Source organism: Protopterus annectens, chromosome 4.part1 (genome assembly GCF_019279795.1).
Source record: "Protopterus annectens isolate FY-2018-M chromosome 4.part1, PAN1.0, whole genome shotgun sequence".
Taxonomy (NCBI): domain Eukaryota; kingdom Metazoa; phylum Chordata; order Ceratodontiformes; family Protopteridae; genus Protopterus; species Protopterus annectens.
In genome coordinates this window covers 470,382,258-470,401,511 of record NC_056734.1, presented here as the reverse complement: position 1 = coordinate 470,401,511, position 19,254 = coordinate 470,382,258, and the positions used below count along the sequence as shown (strand labels likewise).

General features: G+C 37.5%; 1 protein-coding gene across 1 annotated transcript in view; it reads left to right on the top strand.

Moving 5' to 3' along the window:
• Window positions 1–19,254, top strand: part of LOC122801235 (mucin-5AC-like) — a 475,953-nt gene that overhangs the window by 245,027 nt on the left and 211,672 nt on the right. The gene's annotated exons all lie outside the window — the stretch shown is intronic.

Here is a 19,254-nt window from a genome sequence, read left to right as displayed (position 1 = left end):
CAATGAAGTAAACTACCCCAGCTTATCACTGGCTATGCAGGTTTTTTAACAAGCCTTAACTGAAAATACCACTTGTATAAGACCTACTGAAAAACTTCCAGCTAGATATTGCTCAATGCAACACAAACAAATTACTTTAATTCGTGTATTATTTGATAAAAGTGCAGATAAAAATTTACTTAACTTATGCATTCAGTTGATTGTATGCAGGTCTTAGCTGGCCAAAGCTCACAGTTTAAACAGAAAATAATTCACTGTACCACTTGTATAAGACAGAAACTGAATAACAATGAAGAAAACTACCCCCACTTATCACTGGCTTTGCAGGTTTTTTAACAAGCCTTAACTGAAAATACCACTTGTATAAGACCTACTGAAACAACAGTGTCACAACTTCCAGCTAGATATTGCTCAATGCAACACAAACAAATTACTTTAAATTGTGTATTATTTGATAAAAGTGCAGATAAAAATGTACTTAACTTATGCGTTCAATTGATTGTATGCAGGTCTTAGCTGGCCAAAGCTCACAGTTTAAACAGAAAATAATTCACTGTACCACTTGTATAAGACAGAAACTGAATAACAATGAAGTAAACTACCCCCACTTATCACTGGCTATGCAGGTTTTTTAACAAGCCTTAACTGAAAATACCACTTGTATAAGACCTACTGAAAAAACAGTCACAACTTCCAGCTAGATATTGCTCAATGCAACATAAAAAATTACTTTAAATCGTGTATTATTTGATAAAAGTGCAGATAAAAATTTACTTAACTTATGAGTTCAGTTGATTGTATGCAGGTCTTAGCTTGCCAAAGCTCACAGTTTAAACAGAAAATAATTCACTGTACCACTTGTATAAGACAGAAACTGAATAACAATGAAGTAAACTACCCCCACTTATCACTGGCTATGCACGTTTTTTAACAAGCCTTAACTGAAAATACCACTTGTATAAGACCTACTGAAAAAACAGAGTCACAACTTCCAGCTAGATATTGCTCAATGCAACACAAACAAATTACTTTAATAAGTGTATTATTTCATAAAAGTGCAGATAAAAATTTACTTAACTTATGCATTCAGTTAATTGTATGTAGGTCTTAGCTGGCCAAAGCTCACAGTTTAAAGAGAAAAAAAACTTTTACTATTTATTTAAGAATTCCAGTTGGAAGTGGTCATGTGATTATTCTGTTTTAGATAAACTGGGATCATGGTAATTTTGTTATTGATCTGAAGAAGTTTTGTATTTTACTCAACAAAAGCACTTATCTTATTAAAGTTCTTAGTTTGGAGCATAATTTTACCATATGTGCCTTTTTTGTGGTGACCTAGTTGGTGTCTCCTAGATTCTTAAAAAAAAAGAAGTTGATGCATGAAATAGGCAAGAAAGTGTTAGATTACCAAATGAATTGAGTTTGTAAAAATAAATCCTCAAGATTCACGAAGCAGTATTTTCCATGCAGGAACAGTGTTGCCGCTCCTGCATGGAAAATGGTTGCTTCACGATCCAGGTACGTGCTGTTTTGATGTGCATGAGCAGCCCTACACTGTTCCGACATGGAAAGCTGTGCTGGATGCTAATCCACTCATTTGCTGGTGAAAACCATGCAAATGATCTGAATTAGTGATCCAGCAAAGCAGCATGTCTCCATGCTGGAACAGTGTAAGTTGCAGAAATGTATTCAGTTAGTAACCGAATACATTTCTGCAAATTACACAACGGAGGAATGTCAGTGCTCCAGATAGCATGTATTAATCAGGTTATGCATGCCAATGGGCAAATATATGGCCATTGGCATGCAAAATCATGTAAAAAAAAACTTTTATTTTTGTTGGATGAACTTGGCCATTGAGGGTAGGGGAAGTGATATGCTAATGGGAGGGGGGGGAGAATATGTAGAAATGGGAGAGACCTCATTATTATAACTTTCTGCATTTTGCCATTATAGTCAATGGCATGCAGAAAGTAAACATTGGTAGGTAACAGTGGTTGCTAAGGGGGAAGGCTCATGATTAGTGCAGTAACTAGGGCTTAAGGCAGTGGGGTATGTTAATGAGGGGACTTATACTGAATCACAACTTTCTCAGGAATTTTTCTAAGTGTTAGACTGCACCTAACTGTGTAGGTGCTCTAACACGATCGTGTAGGCAGGAGGAGCAAAGAACATGAAAAGAGGATGTGTCATGCTTGCTGTAAGCACACTGGAGCTCTGTTGGCTGTTGTCAGCTTAGCTAAGCACAGCTAAGGGAAGGCACATGTTTGAGGCTGTTTACAAAGGGGAAAGATGTTAGAAAAGGCAAACAAAGTAGCAGAACAAGGGAAACACTGTATAAATCAACAATACGGGAGTCTGCAACCCACAATGGGCCAATGAAAGCACTCAATAATACAGCTGGCAGGTGGCTGCAGAACTGAAAATGGGAGGACATGTAAAAAAAAAAATCAGGGGCAACAGCATAAAATAAAGGAGAAATGAAGTAGAAATCACTACTATGGGATACTTGCAACTCAGAATGGGCCATGCAAATATAATACAGCTAGCAGTGGCCACATAGCTGTAAATGGGAGGAGATGCAAGTAAACATTAATTACAGAAAAGGCAATAACAGAATAAAGGCAATCATGCACAAATTACCACTAATGCCTCTAACACTCACAGTGGCCAATGCAAAGCCATGAGTAATATAGCTGGCAACTGAAATGTATCATAGTCAGACAATCATACAGGCAGTATGCAGCACAACAGTATAAAGTATGGAAACATCTTGCAGTCTGTTTTTTCCCACAAACTCTGCATCATTGGTGTATACATGCAGGAGAATTTTATCTTGGAAAATGTTAGGGGCTGCCATTGCTTTGATCCATCAGTATGTGCTAGAGGCTGACATTGGAGAGGAGGATAATGCTGACAACTGCCACAGACCAAGGAGGAGGAAAAGAGTGTACAGACCCAGGGTAACCTACCAGTGGTTACATGATCTGGAGATAGTAGAGTGCTACAGGGTGGACAGAGACATACTTCAGCAAATCACTGAGCTGTGCCGGCCTCAACTCAGAGCTAGAACCAACAGAGGGGAACCCATCCCAGTGGATACCAAGGTATGTGTAGCCTTGACAATACTAGCTACAGGTACTTTCCAAAGACCTACTGGGGACATCATGGGGGTCTCACATGCATCTCCATCCAGGGTACTCCATCACTTCCTGGACACCATGCTAACACATGCCGGTGAGCACATTTACTTCCCCAACACCCATGAGGGGGAGGACCAGAAATATGCTTCTCCTCCACCCTGTAGCACAATACCCGGATGTACTGGTTGCCATAAACTACACGCATATCCACATCAAAGCACCACCTGGTGAATGGGTAGGGTCTACATAAACTGCAAGGGCTTCCCCTCCATCAACTGACAGGTCATGTGGAATGCCCATGGCATTATCATGAATGCATGTGCTGGCAGCCCTGGAAGCTATCACGACTCCCACATCTGGCATTCGTCACAGGTGTACCAGGCATTTGCCAGTTGGGGCATCCCATATGGCCATCTGGTGGGGGATGCCAGCTATGCACTGGAGCCATGGATGATGACACCCATCCAAAATGCACACATACCGACACAAGAATGCCATAATGAGGCACACACACAAACCAGGATCATTATAGTGCATCTGTTTGGGATGCTCAAGTCACAGTTCAGCTGTCTTGACATATCTGGTGCAGCCTTGCAGTACTCTCCAGACACATGTGCACACATGTTCATAGTATGTGCCGTCCTACACAATATGATCATGTGGAAACAGCTGCAGCAGAAGCAGCATGGGTAAGGGCCACACAGTCCACCACCATTGCCAAGATCCCCACAGACTCATAGGAGGAGGCCTTGGCAAAGAGGTAACACATAGCACACACATTGACACTGTAGGGACCCCAGGGACTGACCCCTCTCTTTGACTTGCACAAACAGTAAAATGGATGACACACATCACATTACTTGTAACGTACTATGTATAGGCAGTGTACTGTGTGCATCCAACATAGGCAGCCCTGAAGCACCATCCTCACAACTGATGCAAGCACAAGGTAAGTCAGTCTTCTTAACAATAAAGGAATGGAATAGTATGTTCTGTTAGCATATCTATGATAATGCTGCATGCATACAAGGGAATGGGGTGGCCTACTGGGATAGCAGCACGCAACTGACAGGTATGTGGGACACCAGGAAATGTCTGGCCAAAACTGGCCTCCACACACTATGCAGTAGTTCCTAAGGTGGCAAATCCCACTGCAGTATATGTGTGGGGAAAACTAACTGTGGGGGTCATAGGTCAAAGGCATGGATGTCAGGGTGGCGGTCCCATAACCACCCCTGACACCCATACAGCAAGTCTATTTATTTATTTTACATTTGTTGACTGGGATAGTCTGTCTGGGTGTGAGGCCATTTTCAGTGGAGGCCCGGGCAGAAAAGCTCCAATAAAACAAGAACGACATTGACAGGTACAGTGTCAGTTTTACATAGAATTTAACAGAAATATCTAGAGACAATAAAGAAAGTACAATATACAATAGGCACTTTAGTGAAAAGGAGAAAGTTATTGCAATATAGAAAAGTTTTATATATATATATATATATATATATATATATATATATATATATATATATATATTTTTTTTTTTTTGAGGGCAGGGGTCCATCCTTAGTTGATCATTTGAGTATACTTTAATATGTGTACGTATCTATACCCTTACAAAAAAAAATTATCAAATTATACTCTTATTGTAGGTAGCTGATGGGTGGTGTTAACAAGTGGGAGTGGAGTATACATGAGAAAGTTGGTAGGGTGAGGGGTTTGCAGCAGCAGAAATGCAACAGGAATGTCTGTATTATTGTCTAACATCACATTTCAATCATATGTAACTAACTTGCCATAAAAGCACATGTTTACATAGAAAGGATGAAACCTCTAGCCAAACACCTGAACAACCTGCCTAAAAATGTACAGGTCAGAGGTATGGACACACAAGGATATGACATCTCAGGTTAGAAAGATACCACACAAGCAGGAGATCCCCAGCCATTATATCACCAGGTTGCTGGACTGTTTACACAGCTGTGTGTCATTACTACACTGCCTGTAGCCACACCTCACAAATGGCCTTGTTAGGAAGAATTTACATAACTGCCCTCATAATATTTGTCTATGCAGCATACTACTAGTATTCCTCTGGTAAATCACTGTGATGATCTGAGGATGTCTGGCATTAGGTAAAGACACAATACATTGCAGTTACAGACTACAGATATGTCAGAAAATGTCTGCTAAACAAAACAAGTACCCTGACGAAACTGCTGTGCACTTCTGAGAGATATGGCTGTAGCACACAAAACCCTGGACTGGAGTACACCTTTCTCTGGAATTAAGTCCCACCCTAACTATAGAAGGTCACACTGCGCATGCTCCTACACTTAAAGAATCACAGGATATGTTGGAACCCACATCGGAATATATGACTGTATTGTGTATATCTGTCATGCATACAGACAGTTATGTACACCTCCACTGTCCCTACACACACACATCAGACAGGAATACCCTCAGCTAGCTGTAGGAGGACCATATGTGATATATCTGCATCTGTTGTGTCAGATACAAACACGCATATATATGGGCAACAGATAACATATGTCAAACATACACACACATAGATGTGGGGAACTGAGAGACTGACAGTGATACAGAGAGAGACATAGGGGGACACAGACAGAGTGAGTATCACACACATGGATACCATGAATGGCATATGGTGATGTCCTCCTGTCGACAGTGGCATACCAGTTGTAAAGAGTTGCACATGCTAGTATAAAAGGTGAGCCCCATTGTATAACAGTACTGAGGTTAAGTTTTTAATATCACATCATCTGTCTGTGTGTGTGTGCGAGTCTCCATAGGTCCAAGTATTAGGAGACTCTTTCCACTCATTACACTTCACATTGCCCTATTTCACAACATCTGCTGCTGTCATTCTCCTTAGAAGTACTATTGCACAGCAATCACCCCTATAAGCTCTTTAGCACATGCTGTAACTGCGTAACACTATAATACAAATAACTAGATAGGTAGGGGTTTGATTCACAGTACTGGCAAGTGTGTGTGACAGTTGTGTATATGAGAATGAGGGGGTGTATGTTTTTTTTTTTTTGTAGGTGAAACAGTTTTAGGCCATTCACACCCACAACACTTCCCAGTGTCCCAGTGTCCCAGTGTATCAGTCCTGCTGATGTCATTCCTCTTATTGTTACCTTTGGCCAGTTGTCAGCCCAGTAATCTCCATAGTGTGTGTAATAAGTGCATAACACTATAGTACAAATCACTAGATAGACAGGGGTTCTCATCTCAGATCTGGCAAATGAGTGTGCATGTGTATGTTTCTAAGAAGAATTATTTTGATAAGTCTCACACCCACAAGCCTACCTTATCAAGCCTGCTGATGTCATTCCCCTTATCAGCACCTTTGGCCAATTACAAAGCTGGCAAGCTCTGTAGCATGTGCAATAGCTGTGTAACACTGTAGTACAAGGAATTAGATAGTCAGGGATTCTGTTCTCAGATCTGGCAAATGTGTGTGTGGGGTATAATTATGTTTGTATGAAGAAGTATTTTGATAAGTTACCCACCCACTGGCCTACTTTATCAGTCATGCTGATTTCACCCCCTTATAGGTACATAGGCATACCTCACAACCGTACAGATTTTTGCACAATGTCCAGATGTCTGCCTCATATGTTTGGTCTATTTCTGACACACGTATGCTTTTCTGGCAAAGTAGTGGCAAATCAGTAAAGATTGAAGTTAAAAAGAAATGACAGACATTTGAGTTTTAGACTTTATAACCTTCAGACAAGTCTTGCTGATGCCAAACCTGCTATTCTATACACTTTCTAAGTTTGTAGGAGCAATATTTAAAAAGTGTCCCTATTTTTGGGCCTTTTTCCCACTTTTATTTATGGCTTTGTCCAGATGTCTTGCTCTAAGAGATTGAGAGGTATGCACATAAGTATGCAAGGTGAACTTTGTATTACCCATCCACTCATCAAGATCTCTCTGCAACAGGGTCATCTAGCTGCTTTGCTTGACATGTATGGGAGGTCTATTCCAGGGCATTTCCAGTCTCTGGGTGATGAACCTGTCCCCCCAGCATGTTGTGTTGATTGTGGTAATGAGGTCGATGTCCCTGCAGTGTGTGATGCAGAAAGATTGGGATGTGTTTAGATGTAACAGTTGTAAAATAGCTGGGTCAGACATGGTTTTTCAAGTCAAGCAGAGATCACCTCTAAGTAGGTGACAAGAGACAAAGAATAGCTGGAGACTTTTAAGTCAGTCTGTGTAGGACAGGTGTTGAATGCCTACGATCCTCATTCTGAGTACTTATGTGCCCTCTCCAGCTGTTGCAGGTGTCTACTGATGTACATGTCAAATGGGTTGGCAGGATAATGTGAGGATTGTAGTCAGTAAATGTTGTCATCCATTGGTGTTCCACACATTTCCTTCAGGGATGTGATGTTACAACAACATGTGTAACAGAAGCTACTGTTTCAGTTTGTAACACCATTATGTGTGATATGTCCCTCTTTCCAGCCCCCTGTCCATTAAGTATGCCATGCATTGTCCAAATGTCCTGCACTACGAGGTGCAGAGGTGTGGTATATCATTAATTACCAACTGCACTCCAGTTAGCATGACAATGACCTGGCAGACTCCTGGCCATGGTATACAGCAGGGGCCAGGGTTGTGGGTCCACACCCTGGTAATTCTGTGGAAATCTGCACATATGACAGTATGTCATATGTGTAGATTTCCACAGAATTACCAGGGTGTGGAAATCTGCACATATGACAGTATGTCTGTCTGGCCATTGTGAACAGACCACCAAGACTGTATAGCAGTGTTGTGTGTATATGTTGTATAGGCTGGGTAGGGAGAGTAGCAGCTGTGAGTGCCATACATCCTTTAACTATCTGACTCTGTATGCTGCTACAGCTGCTGGTGATCTATCAGGTCTGTATGCTTGTAGGGGCTATCTGTGAAATGTCGTGTAACACCTCAGGATTCCCAGTACACTGTGAATTGGGGCAGTATGTGTAGGGGTAACGTGTGAGTGGCAAATGGTATGTGGTTGCTCACACAGTATTATACTGTCATGTTCAGTCTGGTATGTTGCTGTGACTGTGGTGCACTTGTTTGGGGGTATGCACTTTCACACCAGTGTTTGTGTTCCACTAGTGTTACATCCCTGTACCGCCTATTATATTTGCTAATGCATATGTACAGCCCCAGAACTGGACCTGGGTAGTGTTATGTCAGTCTGACTGTAGTCTGGACATTACTTGGTAGCTCAGTGTAGTTTCCCTAATGTTGTGTTATACCAACATATTCATAGGATGTCCAGTTGTGTAGCCAATATCTTTGGTCTGGTCCCCATAACTGTTACGTATGTATGCACATTTATTTATTTATTTATTTTACATTTGTTGACCGGGATAGCCTGACTGGAATTATGTCCATTTTCAGCAGAGGCCTGGGGAGAAACGCTCCAAGGTAAACAGATATATTAAAAACAACAACATCATATTACACATAATATAGAAAGAATGTTACAGATATGGTATTTACAAAGAATACTTAAGCAGACATGAATATACAATTTCACAAGTGTGAGTTACCCCTGGTAACTGTCAGGAGAAAAAATTATACAGTAATTAGATTTTTTTCCCCTGATAAAAATGGGATGATGTGGGGACTGAGGTCAGTAACTAATGAGAAGCAATTGACTCCTGGAATTGTGATATTTCAGTTGATATATGTTAGGACATACACTGTTACTACATGAACATTCTCAACTTATCTATTGATGTATTTTGGACCTGTCTCTGTTTTCAGGCCTTTGCCCCCCCCCCACTTTGTCAGGCTTGGTCCACATTCATTGCGTTAAGGGGTTTTGACCATACCTCTCCACTGCCAGATTTTCCACAGAATGTCCAGATGTTTGGACCACACTTTTGTTCAGTTCCACAATTTATTTCTATTTGTCTGGTAAATCATGGTGATGATCCAAGGATTTATGTCAGTAAATAAATGACATGACATTTCAGTTCCCATCATCATATCCTTTAGTGATTGTCTGCTGAAACACACACTGTTGCTGTAACATGTCTTCATTTGGAAACAGCGATTTTTGAAATATGTCCATATATGTGGCCAATTCCCCCTTTTGCAATCTTTGTACAGGTTCCTTGCACTAACAGGTTGAGAGGGATGGTTCTGAGATATAACTCCACTGTATGTTTTATATATATATATATATATATATATATATATATATATATATATATATATACATAAAATATATATATATATTTTTTTTTTCCTTCCTTTATATTTAATATATGTACATCTATATTATGAGTGTACGTTTACATATATATGTTTCATCAGACATATATCTATATATATATATATATCTATATATATATCTATATATATATATATATCTATATATATATATATATATATATATATATATATATATATATATATATATACATATGTGTGTGTGTGTGTGTGTATGTCTATATAGAACACGTAAAATGTTCCACAAATCTTTCTCCCTAATGTTGCATGCTTCTATTGCATGATATGTTTGAAAAAGCGACATTAATTCCTGCAGCTCAGCTGGTGTAGTGGTACATTCCTCTGACTATAATGTTCAGGTTCAACACTTGAGACTGATGTTTTTTTTTTTTTATTATTAAATTATCTGAATGCAGGATATGTTCATTAAAGCACTACAAATCTCCACAGCTCAGATGGTGTAGTGGTATGTTGCTGTGATTGCTGAGGACAGCACCCTGGTTTTGAGACTTGGCAGGGCTGACTATTTTGTTGCTGGGCAGAACAAGGTCTGATGGATACAGACTGATTAAGGCACATTTATGCATATCATATGTATAATGTTATATTTAAGCAATAACCCACACTGGGTGTGGGTAATGTTGGATTTACCCACAGTTGGTGTGGTTTGGTCACGAGGGCATTGCCCTCGTGACCAAACAATGCCAACCGTGGGTAAATCCAGCATTGCCCACACCCAGCAATGGGTTATTGCTATTATACAATGACATTATTTAAGAAAAACAATGCTTATCTTTTATTAAATAATGTCATTGTAGCATGCCTCCATGCTCCCCTTCTGCAGTTTTCCAGTATCCTGGGCCATTTCTGATGTACTGCACATGCGTAAGGAACATGTTGCCACACTTACCCAGTACATCAGTGCTGTGCAGAGGTAGCAACAATGATAGGGGGATCTTTATTGCTTTTTTAACATATCTTGGTATTTTATACAAGTTGATGAACTCATATAACATAGTGAGATATATTAAAAAGGCAACAGAGATATTCCTTTCTCTGTTGAAAGGAAGATCTTCATTGCATTTTTATGATATCTTGCTATGTTATATGAGTTCTTCAACTCATAACACATAGCGAGATATGTTCAAAAAAAGCAATAAAAATCTTCATTTCCCCACTGATATCTCTGCAGACTAAAAATAAAAAAACAGGAGATATACAAATGGAAATAGTCCAGGTATTTGGACCTTTTCCATTTGCATGCTCTCAGGTTTACAATGGGCACTCTGTTTGGGCTGGCCAATTAGCATACTCATTTTTGTATGTTAATGGCCAGTCATTGTATAATATAAAATAAATACTTACATACACGTTTATAATTTTACGTTTACCTTCCATGACATCTCCCTATGTGCTTTCATTACATTATATTCTTGTGTGACTATACTGTATGGGGCACATGTGTTTATATGGGGGGTTTCACACCTTTTCTACACTGACATCTCACTTTTGGAATTGCTGCACTACCCTGGTTGACAAAAAAATAATTGCTACATAATTTAAATTTACTAAAATAAGTTTAACACTACTTTCACATGATAAAATCAGCTGCCTGTCTTGGGACTCGCACCATAAACACATGCATGTAAAGCTGCAACTCTAAACACTACACTATCTTGAGCAACAACACTTATGAAAAAAGTCATAAATTATGACAACGACCAAAGAACACCAGTGAGTAACAGCTCTACTTTCTTAAAATTTAATGAACAGTTCAGCTTCTCTAGTGCCTCGGCCACAGCCTTTACAGAGTAAAAAGTATGAAACACACTCTAAGCAGTATATATAACAAGTCTATCAATTAATATAATTAAGCAATTAATCAATTACATAAAAAATTCAAACTTTTAAAGTTATAACAATCAAATAAAACTATGCCAGTTACATTCCTTATTAAGTCCATATGGACATAAAGTATTATACTTCATAATTAAAAGTGATTCTTTTTGTCTTAACACATTTTTTTGAGAGTTAACATTGTTAAAGTATAATGGTACATGTTTCAATATAGAAACTTTCATACAGTCCATATTACCATGATGTTCATTATTGAAATGTTCTGAAATAGGGCTACTCATTTTTTTATTTCTTACATCTCTAACATGTTCTTTTATTCTATGGGATAAAGCTCTTTTAGTTTCACCAATGTAATATTTTTTGCAAGAGCAAAAAATAACATAGATAACTCCTGTACTAGAACATGAATACCTAGCTCTATTAGAATTTTTTTTTCCATTGATTTCCTTTATCTCAATATTTATATATTTATAAATAGAGCAATTATTACAAGGAAAAGTTCCTATCTCATTAATATTGGTTAACATGATTTTTTTCTTTTCTCTGTACACACTATGTACTAAAAAATCGTGTATGTTTCTACCTCTTTTGTATGATATAACCAATTCCACATTCCGAAGTGAAATAATTTCTTTTTTGCAAAATCCCAATATTTTCTTATTATACCTTTCATAATAGGGGAAAAATTAGTGTATTTAGTTACAAAAAATAATTTATCTTGATTCAGTTCATTATTATTATAACTAATAGATCTATATTTATTGCCTATTTTTTTTATTTTAGTTTCTTTATTAAATACTTCATTAAAACTATCCATAACACTAAATTCATTATACCCTCTATCAATAAACATATTAGCTGCTTTCAAAGCTTCATTAAAAGCTAATTTATCATCACTGCTCAGTCTTTTAATTCTGACAAATTCACCATATGGAATAGCTGTTAAAGTATGGGTAGGATGACAGCTTGTACCACACATTTTCCAATTCATTTGATCAAATTTTCTGCGTATATTAGTTTGTATTTTTTTACCATTCACCCCAGTTAAAGCAATATCTAAGAAATTAACTTTTACTCCTATATGTGTATCATCAAATTTAATACCTAAATTATTATTGTTTAATTCATTAACAAATTGAGTAGATAAATCATAACCTCCATAACATATAAAAACTAAATCATCTATAAATCTATAATAACCAATAACATGTTTTATAAAAAATTGATGTCTATATACATATTTATTTTCAAAAAACCCATAAATAAATTTGCATAAGCAGGGGCAAAAGCAGCCCCCATAGCTGTTCCCTTTAACTGTTGGTACAAGATACCATTAAATTCAAAGATATTATGGGTTAAACAAAACTCAATGAGTTCCAATATATAATGTGTTTTTGGATTGTCGCCCATAAAGAATAGTATTGCTTCCAAGCCAAACCTATGGGCTCTGTTGGTATAAAGACTCACTACATCAGTGGTAATAAAATACATGCCTTCTAACCAACAAATATCCTGAATTTTATGAAGAAAATCATAAGAGTCTTTAATATATGAAGGCAGTCTAATAACTTCTTTTAACAAATGTTCATGTAATAAACTACACAAATTATATGTAAAAAAAACATAGGCAGATACAATAGGATGACCAGGAGGTCGTTCCAAATTCTTATGCACCTTAGGTAGGCAAAAAAACTTCGCCACCTTACTGTTTTTAATAATAATTTTACGATCTACATCTAGTCTGGTAAAATAATGTAGTCTAATGCCCTTATTTAATAGGGCTTTAAATTCTTGTTCCGCTTTCATAAGAAAAACAGTATCCACCTTCAGATAAACTTCCTTATTATTCAGATGATTCATACACATATCATAGTAATCATATGAATTAAGAACTACTAATTTGCCTCCTTTATCAGAAGGTTTAAAAATTATGTCATCATTTCTTCTTAGCAGTTGTAATTTATACCATTGGTCTTTAGTTAAATTAAAACATTGCTTTTCACTTAGGAAGTCTTCAAGTTCTTTTTCTAATAAGATATTAAGTAAGATGTCAAATTTCTGAATATTCATATTTTTACATGGAGGCACAAAATAACTATTACTTTTTAGACTGCTGGTGTCTAACCAGCTATATGCATTGTTATTGCCCTCATTATCCGAAGTACAAGAATAAAAAGAATCATCACTATCAATGTCACTACCTGTAAATACTTCATTCTTGGTATAACCACATTCATTATTTGTATCATTGTTTTTCTTAAAGAAAAACTCCTTTAAATTCATTTTACGGTACAAGTTAAACAATTCTATTTTTAATTCATGTTTACGTGGTATACAAGTAGGTATGAATTTAAGTCCTTTCATAAGGACTGATAATTCTATGTCATTAAACTGGTAATTAGATAAATTAATTATATATTCAGTAGTGGAAGTCTCTGAGAAAAAGTCATGTCCATCTACCTTTCTTAAAGCGTCCATCGCCCGAGTCTCTTTGGCGTTCCGAATTCTGCCAACCTCTTTTCCTGGGATTGTTACTTTGTCCATGTTGTTCTGTATAGGTCCTCCGAAAAGTTTCCGAATTAGCAGCTCTGGGTAGATTAGGAAAATCTTCTACATCCCTTTCATCCTCATCGAATGATGATGCTCCGCTTTCACCTGAGAAGAAACTTTTGTTTTTATACTGTTCCGAAACCGGATTTCCTTTTTGGAACGTAACATTCTTTCTCCTAGTTTTAGAATTGGTGGAAAATACAAATGCCCTCTTGTGGTCGTAATCACGAATGTCTCTATTTAATTTATATTTCTTTCTATCTACAAGTTCTTTTTCATAATTGGTTAATTTTGTATTAATATTAACCAAGAGATTTTCCAGTGTGGAATTAGATGTCATATCAACCAATTGTTCACAAGTTAATTTTGTTTCAACAACCAGTTTATCTCTTTTAATATTGTCCCGTTCAATCAAAATTGAGACCCATTCTAAACTGCAGCGATGAGCTGCTGCAATCCATCGTTCATGAAATTTCATTTCCATCTCATCAGTTAAATCAAAGGGGGAAGATGGATTTTTAATGGACCTAAGTCCACGTGGAGTTATTTCCAATTCACAATATCGCTGTAAACTTCCGATATTGTAAAAAAACAGAGGTTTCCTTAAATATTAACTTTTCCAGTTTAGAACATAGTTCTTGTACATCAGGGTTATCAGAGATTTCAGACTTCTTACCCACCATGGCAAATGGATTCAATGAGCTTCTTTTCCGAGAATCTTCCCACCTCTTCATTATACCAATACCAACATTGCTCGACATATCAGAGCCTGCATTCTTATTGACATGAAGATGGATATCACCATTGTTCATTGTAGAAACATTATTGCGTTGACTGGATTCACCATTACGATTGGGCAATTTCATACCCGATTCTCTGAAGATCCTTGGAAAGGAGCACAGAGACTCACTGGTCATATTAAGCAACAACACTTATGAAAAAAGTCATAAATTATGACAACGACCAAAGAACACCAGTGAGTAACAGCTCTACTTTCTTAAAATTTAATGAACAGTTCAGCTTCTCTAGTGCCTCGGCCACAGCCTTTACAGAGTAAAAAGTATGAAACACACTCTAAGCAGTATATATAACAAGTCTATCAATTAATATAATTAAGCAATTAATCAATTACATAAAATCATTGTCACTACACTATCTTGGCTTGCACATTTTGTCTGTCTATTTTCAATTAGCTCTTATGGGATGTTTAAGCTGTAATGCACACACCCACTTAGCTACACTTAAACATCCCTTAGGGCATTCAAAACAAGGGTATTTTATTATTATTTTTGTAGGTTATAAGGGTGTGTATTGTGGTGTTGTGACAACTACTTAGGACTGTGTTTGTGACATAATGGCAATAATTGGGCTTTCAGGATTCTGTGCGTGTTTCATGCTGATGCATGACATGTTCAGTATGGGCTTTATTTTGTGGGGTCGTGGTTGTGCTTCTGTACATTTGGGGGATTTATCATGTTATGTGTGCATATGCACACATTTCCTTCTTTTGCAGGATGCAGAAGTGCCATACTGCACTTTAGCAATACAAGGGGTGTGTCACAGAGGCTGTGACACACCCCCTGTATTGCTTTCCCAGTGCCATGCTTGATTTCAGTGTCTGCAAAAATTTTATAACATTTTTTTTTGTATAAGCAGAATATCTGTGTTAAGGTGCTATATTCTGCAGAATCACATTAAAATACTGCACTGGTAATTTAATCTGAAGGAGTTCTATCATTTTTAATATACTGAGGATTTATGATGTATAGAAACTTTACATTTATTCATCTACATGTTCTGTCATGCTTTTAATCGATTTGTAAAATAATTTGCAAAGTATAAGGGGTAATCCATATTTGGTGCATTGGTGAAACAAAATTGGTATGTAGTGGCTTGTGTTATAAAGTTGGAATTTTTGTATTTTTTATTGACAGGAAAATAAGTTTACAGATGAATTAGGTGAGATACTGATACTTTCCCTAAAAAAGTGAATTTGTAAAAACACATCTGTTTCAGTAAAGCTGAATGAATCAGTAGTTTAAAAAAGAGAGGGTACTGCATCTCCAAGTCTAAATGCATCAAGATCTTCATTTACTGTACTACCTGTATCAGTTTCCGAATCAGGAACAAGGGAAACATTCATGCATAAATTAGAGATTATCACATATAATCCTACAACTCCAGTAAGCTGTACCTTTACTTCAGTTGGTGTTTCATTTTCAGAAAATGCATCAACAGGAATAGTCATACAGGAAAAAGAGAGTACCACATATAGTGCACCAAGCTCTACTTTTACAACAGTTAGTGCATCAATTTCAGAAACAGCATCAACAGAAACAAGCATTCAGGAAAGAGAAAGTACCACATTTCCATCTCAAAGTACATCAAGCTCTACTTCTGTTCCTGTTACTATGGCAGGTAAAGGCAGAAATGTGTTATGGACAAATGTTTTGCAGATCAAACTTACATTGCAATTTGAATCTCATAAATTTTTCTTTGGATTTGCTCAGGTTAATCCCTACGCTAGCTTTTCTGTTTAGTGAACTTATGACTTTTGAACTATGATTTACATAAGCAATAAGAGAATATAGCATGAACAGCTCAGAAAACTACACCTTATAAAGTTATAAGTCATCAAACTTATAAGCTAATAACCTAATAATTTTTTTTATATTATACTTAATAAGTTTTAATGCACTTTGTGTTCAGATACACATTTATAAGGGCATCTTAAATGGGTAGTCTTTTTTAAGGGTCATATCTGAATGGGTTATTTGATTATTAAGAATTGCAGATTGGCACTATATTTCTATGTAAGTCCTCTATGTTCAACACTGTTGAATGCCTGAATTCCATTTTGGAATCATCCTCAGAATACATCTTTCCTAATCTAACTATAAGCCTTTAGAGATGCCCTCAGACCATCACAATGAATCAAAGTTGTTTAACTTCTTGAGGTAGTGATATACACATTGAGTACATTTTTTTATAATACAGCTTTTGATTTTTCATTTAAAACCATTACCTTTCTAACAGCATTAGGGCAGTTTTTCTTAAATATAAATTACAGCATAAAAGTTAGCTTTTATTAAATGACATTCTATACTTTCTCATCACTCGAGTCAAATTCCTTTTAGATATCTTTGAATATAAATGAATATTGCTATTTCCCAATGTAGTGACTATCCATGGTGGTTAAGGAAGTCAGCATATCTATTGAATGACAGGTTTTCATTTTTCAGTCTTCTTAAAATGTGTTTTCTGTAGTGATAGTTTCAAGGAACTGAAAATACAATATTACTTTTATTCTGCAAAGCAGATTATTTCTGGAGTTAAATATTGAGGAAAAGCTTTTAGGGATTGCATTCTCACTGAAACTCAAGTGACTCAGGTTTAATAAGCTGCCTAAAACTGGAGGATCCTTGCAGGTATGCAAAAATGTCAAGCTGAATTTTCTCTTCACCTCTCTTGTAGGGCTTGTAAGGCACAAGATGATCTGATAGGAAATCAGGGAGGGCAATGTATCATCTGAAGACTGCAGATATCACTTTCTGTGCTTGACACAGGGGCAGGTCTTCTTCCTGTTAATGATTCTTATAGATGGGACCTGGTCATTACTAACATGGGTGACCATTGCTCTACACCAATAGTCAACTTCTCCCTGGTTAGATCTGACCACAAACTAATCACCTTGGAAATCCACATCCCTCCCACCCACCCTGCAAAGGTAACCACCATGAAAAACTTCTCCAAACTAACTTTGGGCTCCTAAAAACAGAGGTGGCTAACTTCATGGCACCCATGCAAATGGAGAATATTTGTATGACTGCCAAATCATACACCAATGCACTATACAAACACGTACACAAATGCATGGATCTCGCTATACCCAATAGAACCAAGACACTCTCCTCCAAAAAAAGGAAGTCAATCTGTTGGTCCCCTACTATAAACAAACTCTACAAGAGAAGCAGGAAAGTGATGCAGAATAAGGTGAAGTCCCAAGACTGGAAAAACTCCCTTATCTGCCTCAACAAAAAGTTGAGATCCCTCATCAAATCCTCTATGAAAATAGGATTGCAGCAGATAGTAAAGACAACCATGCCTTCTATAGTTATGTAAAGAATCTCCACAGTAATACCCAGATTTGCTCTGAGCTATTACACAATGGTACCTCCTATACCGAGCCAAAAGATATTGCCAATATACTGGCTGACCTATTCTGTGCCAACTTTACCCCCTCTCCCCCCAAAGAACCAAACACAATACCAGTAGATTACAGGTTAAAATAGCACTGTCCAATGCCAAGAATACAGCTTCTATGGGACCTGACAACATCCCTGGCTGTGTTCTACATGAACTACAGAGTGAACTGGCACCTCACCTGTGTGCCCTGTTCAATCACAGCCTAACCTCAGGCTTTGACCCTACTGAATGGCGCACTGCTACAGTCATCTCTCTCCAAAAAGGAGGAGTGACTACAGACCCTGGAAACTATCGCCACATTAGTCTGATCAGTCTGATATGCAAAGCTATGGAATGCATCATCATGGAACTAATAAACAAGGATATAGGGAATCTCCAAAATCTGGATCCCACACAGTTTGGTTTTGTGAAGGGTAGATCATGCCTGCTCAACCTGGTCAACTTCTTTGAGTCAGTCACCAGAGCTGTGGATGAAGGCAAGGTGGTTCATACAGCCTACCTTGATCTGGCCAAAGCCTTTGATACTCCTCACTCAGGAATAATAGAAAAACTCACTAAGTTAAGCATCAGCCTCTACATCACTAGATGGGTTGCAAAATGGCTCACAGATACAACCCACAATGTGAAAGTAGTTGACTCCAAGTCAGGCTGCTGACCAGTCATGAGTGGAGTCCCATAGGGTTCGGTCCTGGGTCCTCTCCTGTTTGATATCTACTTCTCTGAAGTCCAGGCCATCATGAAGGGATTCTAGCTGACAAAGTTCACAGACAATTGCAGGTTGGGAGCTATTATTAACTCCCCAAGTGATATTGAAATCCTACAGAAAGGCTTCATTGAGAACAACAACTGGTGTCAGAACCATGTGCTTAAGCTCAGTGCCAAAAAATGTGTCATCATCCTATGAATTACCACATCAATGGTAGTCCACTGAACACAGAAGGTGTTATAAGAGATCAGGGAACACAGGTTGACAGCAACTTCTCTTTAGATCACCACATTGCCACTGTGGTCTGAAAGTCCTTCTATGTGGCACATTTCATTACTAAGGGTTTTGCATCCAGGAAGAAAGAGGTCATTGTCTCCCTCTACTCTTCCCTCATTAGGCCAATCATTGAGTACAATGCCCCATTTGGCATATACCTCACCAGACACCTGCAACAACTGGAGATGCCGCAAAAGTACCTCACATGGAGGATCCTAGGCTTTAAACACTTGTCCT